The sequence below is a fragment of the Vombatus ursinus genome, unplaced genomic scaffold, assembly GCF_900497805.2.
Source record: "Vombatus ursinus unplaced genomic scaffold, bare-nosed wombat genome assembly UNPS02014959.1, whole genome shotgun sequence".
NCBI lineage: Eukaryota > Metazoa > Chordata > Mammalia > Diprotodontia > Vombatidae > Vombatus > Vombatus ursinus.
Window position 1 is genome coordinate 8,052,916 of NW_020954737.1, and position 6,000 is coordinate 8,058,915.

Sequence of the window (6,000 nt, forward strand, 5' to 3'; positions counted from 1 at the left end):
GGTATAAGTAGGCCTTTCAGCTGGCTAGGCTACTGTGCCACACCAGATAGAGCTCTTCCCAGGGGATGGCATCTCTGCTAATCAACTTAACTTCCTGGGCTTGGTCTTCAAAGGGAAGCTGTAGTCTCCACTTCTGACTTAGCTGGGTATTACTGGACTCTCTTTAACTAGGTTGCTTTTTTTTCTTTTTTAGGAAGGGTAGCCACCCTTGGTCTAGGATTGACAAAAATTCTTCATCAACAATTCCCCTGAGGCCTTTGGCTCTGAGGATTGTCACCTCCAGGCAGGAAGAGGGAAAAGTCTAGTCTTTCCTGTTTAATAATTCTTTATGGTTCAAAGAATTTTTCCTTCGTGAAGAAGTCTACCCTTACTTATGGTGATCATACAGTTACATTTCCCAGTTTCCTGTTGGGGGATTAGGTAGATGAGTGTCTGGGATAAAAGTTTAGAGGCAGTCCGTGCCCTGGAGCAAGTTCATTGTCATTATTAGCCTCTAGAGGAATGTTTCCTTTATATTCTATTGTCTCTCTGTTCGCCTCTTCCAACATTCAGCTTTTCTGGAGTCCAAAGGAGTTACATCATTACATCAAAAATAATTACATATATACTCTTTGTTCATATATCTTGACATAGGTGATTGTCTGTGAAAGATGCAATGTGTACAAATTACAGGAGAAAACACGTTTTAACTAGCATTTGTAGACTCTGACATCAATGGACCTCCAGAGTCCAATATACTTTTCCCACATTATATAATTTCCATTTTAATGTAGAAGAATTGGTTCTTGAAAGCCCAGGACCAAATCACAGAAAAGAAATGCTGCCACAGCAACAGATAGTGGCTCACACCTGAAGTTCCTACTGTTGGAGAGGCTGAGGCTAGTGCATTGCTTGAGTTCATGAGTTCTGAACTGCAACAGGGCTAAAACCAATTGAGTGTCTACACTGTCGGGCACCAACATGGAGAACCCCCAGGAAGAGACAGTTGATTGCAGGAGTCAACCAATGTTGCCTAAGGAGGGTGAACTGGCCTGAGTCAGAAATGGAGCAGGCCAAAGCTTCCAAGCTAGTTAGGAGGGTCAGGCCCACAAATGGCCAATGTACTTCCAGGCTGAGGAAGATAGGAAGCCCTAGTCTCAGGGGGAAAAAATGCAGCCAAATCAGATGATCCCTTTATGAGGTCGCTCATAAAAAACAAACAGGTCCCGCAAGTGAATCAGAAAGGAGCAATGTCATTGGATAAACAATGATTGAACAAGCTCTCCAGTAACCCGTAAAAGATACAATTCAGTCATTTAGAGAGAGTTGAGGAAGGATCCATCATTTGGGGGAAGAATGCAATCCCACCTCCTTGGAGGAGAAGGGAGTTATCTTTCCCTCCTCTCATATTTACCATGGCATCCAGCAGTGGAACCACTCCCACAGAAGAAGACGCCCCATCCAGCAGTTGAAGAGAGTTTCATGCACAGTTGAGGTAGGAGAAACATACACCCCAGACAAACACAGAAGCCGAAAGATAGTCATTGGAGGCAGTAAACAGCTTCCAACAAGGGGCCTCTGACAGTAGAAAGCAGCCAGCTCTTTACTCAGGAGAGCTAGCCCTAGCGATTCAGACACAGGATACAGAAAGAAATAAACCCTGTGACCGCAGCTGAGCAACCCACCCAGCAGAGACATTGACCCAACAGAGAATTTTTGTGTGAGGAAAGAAAGGACTCGGAGACCTTGCAGAACCAGAGGAGTGAATAGCGCGGACACGTATGTACCTTCCTACTGTCATATACAAAGTTTGTGCTCGTTATTCCCATGTACTTTGTATGTTTTGGTGGGAGAATATAACCCATGTTTGTGGGTGGTAGGGATGCTTTGTAGATACTGTTCTTACTATATCATTTTAGTAAGTGTCATTACTTTGGGCTAACTGAGAAGCAGACTAATGGGGGCTTGTGAACTATAGTTTTAGTTTGGTTACCTAAATGGTGCCCCCTAGAACCTGAGGTATTCATCTTCCTTGTGACCCAGCCTATAAATATGAGTGTCAACTTAGGGAGTATCTCAGAGAGGGGTGTAACATTAAAATCTGTCAGTTTAATTGAAATTTTCTCTTGATGTGCCATTGCAAAGTTAATTAATCTCTAACATCAGTTTCTTTTAAAAAAAATAGATTCACCTACATTTCTCCCTATATCCCTCCTCCTATCTTCTCCAAAAGAGCCATCACTTATAATTTTTTTTAAAAGGAAGAAAAGAGGGGGGCAGCTAGGTGGTGCAGTGGGTAGAGCATTGGCCCTGGAGTCAGGAAGACCTGAGTTCAAATCTGACCTCAGACCAGACACTTGACACTTACTAGCTGTGTGACCCTGGGTAAGTCACTTAACCCCAATTGCCTTTAAAAAAAAAAAGAGGAAAAGAAAAACCGAAAATAATTAGCAAAACCAATCAACATGTATTTAAAAGGGAAGGGGGGCTGTTGTTATATGCGGTCTCCCATACCCAGGGATTTCTATCATTGTAAAGCAGTGGAGAAAAATATCTTATCTTTTCCTTGAGGTCAAACTTAGTCATTATAATTTCACCACATTCAGATTTGATTGTTTCATGGTTTTTGTTCTTCCTTTTTACCTTGTAATCATTGTACATATTGTTTTCCTGATTCTACTTACTTGACTTTACATCAGTTCATATGTCTTTCCATGCTTCTCTGTCTTCATCATTTCTTCCAGCACAGTAATAATCAATCAAATCCATGTACTACAATTTGCTTTGGCATTTCTCCATCAATAAGAATCTATTGGGTTTCCAGTTCTTTGCTATCACAACTACTGCCCAAAGCAAAATAGGAAAATTTTCATTTCTCAATTAATTGATCACAAAGGTCTTTACAAAGGTGTGATATTCTTTCCTTTCATTTTATCTTTAAGTGGAACCTTTTGAAGCTGCTTCTGATTTGCCAAGCATTGTTTTGACTTTATCGACAGGTGCAGGTAACATCAATGTTTCTCCTATCAAATGATCAAAGTAGCTTAAAGGAGGTCCCCAGAGAGACATGTGGCTAGAATAGAAAGTGAAGTGGAAGGAGCAAGGGATGCCAGCCTGTAAATGCTACTAGTATTAGGAAAGGAAGGACCTCAGTACACTGCATGTATGTCCACCTATCCCGCTGGTGAGTTTCTTGGAAAATACAAGCAAGAGTTGCATAATATGAAAAGGTATAGATAGGTTATAGCTGGGGAAGATCGTGGACACTGATGATATTGCAGATGCATCAAAGTCCTGCCTGCTGGCTATAATCAAATGCAGCTAATAATATTTTTATCTGCCAAAAAAAAAAACCAATAAAAGACAAAATCAAGTATTGATCTGGAGCTGTGTTGGAGAAGACTTTTGAAAATTCCTTGGACAAAAAGGTGGTCAAATCAGTCAATACGTAAAGAAATTAATTCAGGCTATTCACTGGAAGGTCAAATACTGAAGCTGACGCTTAAATACTTTGGCTACATAATGAAAAGATGCGACTCATTAGAAAAGACCCCAAGGTGCAGCTAAATGGCAGTGGATAGAGCACCAGCCCTGAAGTCAGGAGGACCTGGGTTCAAATCTGTCCTCAGATCAAACACTTGACACTTACTAGCTGTGTGACCCTCAGAAAGTCACTTAACCCCAACTGCCTGAAAATTTTTAAAAAAATTTTTAAAAAGACCCCAATGTTGGGAAGGGCTGTAGGCAAAAGGAAAAGGGGAGGGCAGAGGATGAGATGGATAGATATTGTCATGGAAGAAATGAACATGAGCTTGGACAGACTTCTAGAGATAGCAGAGGATAGAAGGATCTGGCACGCCATGGTCCATGGGGTCACGAAGAGTTGGACACAACTGAACAACAACAACAAAAGCAATTAATTACAGGGAAGGGAAGACAACAAGGAGTTATTAAGTGCCTCTATGTGGCAGGCACTGTGCTAAGGGCTTTACAAATATTATCTCATCAGATCCTCACAACAATCCTGGGAGGTAGATGCTATTATTAATTCCCATTTTACAGCTGAGGAAACTGAGTCAGGCAGAAATTAAATGACTTGCCCAGGGTCACACAGCTAGTAAGGAAGGAACCCATGTTAGAGTAGAGGACGTGACCACATCACAGCATATTACCAATGAAGAATGGCATGAATGATATCATTGGAGTGATTTTTAATCAGGAAAGGAGGTGGGCTACTACAAAAGTGAAGGAAAACTGATGGATCTCTCATGTACGATGGAAAGAACCCTGGATCTAGATTCAGTTGACCTGGATTCAAATCCTAACTCTTCCAAGTGCTATCTGCATCATGTCCCCTTCTCGGGCCTTATGTTCTCGTCTGTAAAATGAGGAGATTGGACAAGGTGACCTCTGGGGTCCCTTCCGCCTCTAAATCTGGATCTTCCCCGTGTAGCGCACATATGAAAAGCCTGCTCTGTCCTTTGTGGCTGCAGCTGCCATCTGGAGGGTCTGTTACTCAGTACAGTTCTGCCTCTTGGGCGGCGTCTGTACAAGGTCAAAACAAATGGTCATAAACTAATTTTTAAAAAAAGAAGGGAAAAAAGGAATGGCTCACTGGGTGCTGGAGGAGTCTGTTTGGAAACACAGGCGATTTTAAAAGAAAAGATATCAATGAAATGAAAAATGTTTTAAAAAAAATGAGGCGGCTAGGTGGCGCAGTGGATAGAGCGCCAGGCCTGGAGTCAGGAGGACCTGAGTTCAAATGCAGCCTCAGACACTTGATGCATACTAGCTGTGTGACTCTGGGCAGATCACTAAACCCCAATTGCCTCACCGCCCCCCCAAAAAGATAGTCGATTCTTGAAATTTCCTGAAGAAGTGGGACAAGGAACTTGATGTTGTGAAGACAAAAGAACCAATAGATTAATTTAGTTTTGGAGGCAGCTCAGAAACTTTACAGGACTGGGCTTCTACTGGCCTTGGTATCAATTGTATATATGTGAGGGGGTCCCTTCCAGCTCTAATAGTCTATGGTTCTAAGATTCTTCATGTGTAAAATTAAGGTCCTTAGTTTTTTCAGACCTCTATTTAAAATAGGAGAATGGCATGCTTCTGACCAGAGGTGGAAGGGATCCTCCAAGGGCCAGCAAGAGTGAATTTGTTCTGGACGCTTTCCCGCACTAGGTGGAATGTCTCTCCCTTGCTCAGCATCTCCCACGAAGTCTTAGGATTTTTTTTTTTTTTTTGGCTAGGCGATGGGGTTAAGTAACTTGCCCAGGGTCACACAGCTAGTAAGTGTCAAGTGTCTGAGGCTGGATTTGAACTCAGGTCCTCCTGACTCCAGGGCCAGTGCTCTATCCACTGCCCCACCTAGCTGCTCCTAAGTCTTAGGATTTTAAGGGACTCCCTTTGCTCCCTTCTTCCACCTGCCTTCCTCCGGGGCCAATCCATGAAAATAAGCCCCTAGTTACTTTGAGAAAGCACCGGAATCAAAGCAATGGAGAAACATGTACCTGGTAGATAGTTTCAGCGCAGGTATCCCTGACACACGTTACACAAACATGGGAGGCATAGAGAGATGAGCTTAATCACGCCTAAATGTTGAAGATGTCTGTTTCTGCTACATTCCTACTGTGGAATAAAGAATAATGGGCCTTATTTTGAACTTCAAAATTCTGTTTTCATCGAAATTAATGTACCTATTTTGTTTACCTTCAAGGAAATTACCGATTATCATATTTTCATGTTTTATTTTTATATTTTTACAACTCAAGGTTTAAATGTAATAGAAAACACATGTTAATAGAAACCTAGCTGGTGGGATACCAAAGAGCAGAGCACCTAGTACAGCTTTTCCACAATAGGAGATATTTGATAAATGTTTGTGAATTGAAGGAAAAAAAGAAAGAACAGTTGTGGACATGTAGAGATTCCCAAGAAGCAATAATAATAAGAGTCAGTCAATTATTAAGCACCTACTATGTAGCAGGCACTATGCTAAGCTTTCTTGGACAAAATTCC